Raw genomic sequence first — 1,106 nt, forward strand, 5'->3', positions numbered from 1 at the left:
TGAAGTGTATTTTTTTAAATCGACTTGACGCGCTTTCGAAATTTGAATCGTAATGTCAGTGGATCCTAAACAATTTTCTCAACAAAGCCTACAACTCCCAATGTAATTAAAAAAAACAGTAATGTTTTTTTTATTAATTCGAAAAGCAGATAAATAATAAAGTGCATACCATTTAACATAGAAATCCCGATTAATGATTTTGGAAAAAAATCAACTCCAGGATTGAATGCATTACGTGCTTTTTGAGGCACATGACAAACACTGCCAACTTTCAGAATCCAGGCTGTTACTGATCTTTTAATTTTACTCATTTATGTTTTTACTGAGTACACTTGGATATGCGGCTTTATATACCTATATATTAGAAAATTAATACCACACCTAAAGCAAGTGTAATTTTAGATTTCATCCGCACGTTCATTACTCGCTTCTCAGTACGCGATCTTATAGACTGAGAGCTACTGCATCGGCAGACTTACAGTATAGTAAGTAGCAAGCTGCCTGCCTGCCTGCCTGCCATTACTGCCAGGTTTACTGCTTCACCTGCTATTGGGGAAATGGAGGTTCACTATTCCCATCGAGGGTTTCATTGAGCGACTTTCAAAACGTGATCGCAATATGTCTACTATTTAGATGTCTATCATATATCATTTGAATGTAAAATGCTCAGATAAATTTGAAGTATCTATACTATAGAAAAATGTGATTTGATTTCAACGGAAAGAAAATTTAGTGAAATAAAACGGAAGGGTTTTATTAAATTCCCAAAAGGCAGGAGTAGATTATTTAAAAACATAATGAATAACCCATTTTTTTCTCAATTAGTATCAAGCAGCATTACGAATATAAATCAAAAAATGTAAAGGTCAGTGGAAATTTCGTGATTTATTTCTATCGAGGAAATTTTATTATTTTATGTTTTTCAGCAAATATTTTTTTGTGTTACATACAATATTTTTATCTTTGAATCGAATTTAAAATAAGAACCCATACAAAATAAAATAAGCGATTAACAATCCTTATACGGCCTCTAAACTATGTTAAACTCAATCTATTTTCAGAGTATTCTTAGTAAAGCATCTTGTGTTATTGAATATATACATATA

The sequence above is a fragment of the Vanessa cardui genome, chromosome 21 (assembly GCF_905220365.1).
Source record: "Vanessa cardui chromosome 21, ilVanCard2.1, whole genome shotgun sequence".
In the NCBI taxonomy this organism is placed as follows: domain Eukaryota; kingdom Metazoa; phylum Arthropoda; class Insecta; order Lepidoptera; family Nymphalidae; genus Vanessa; species Vanessa cardui.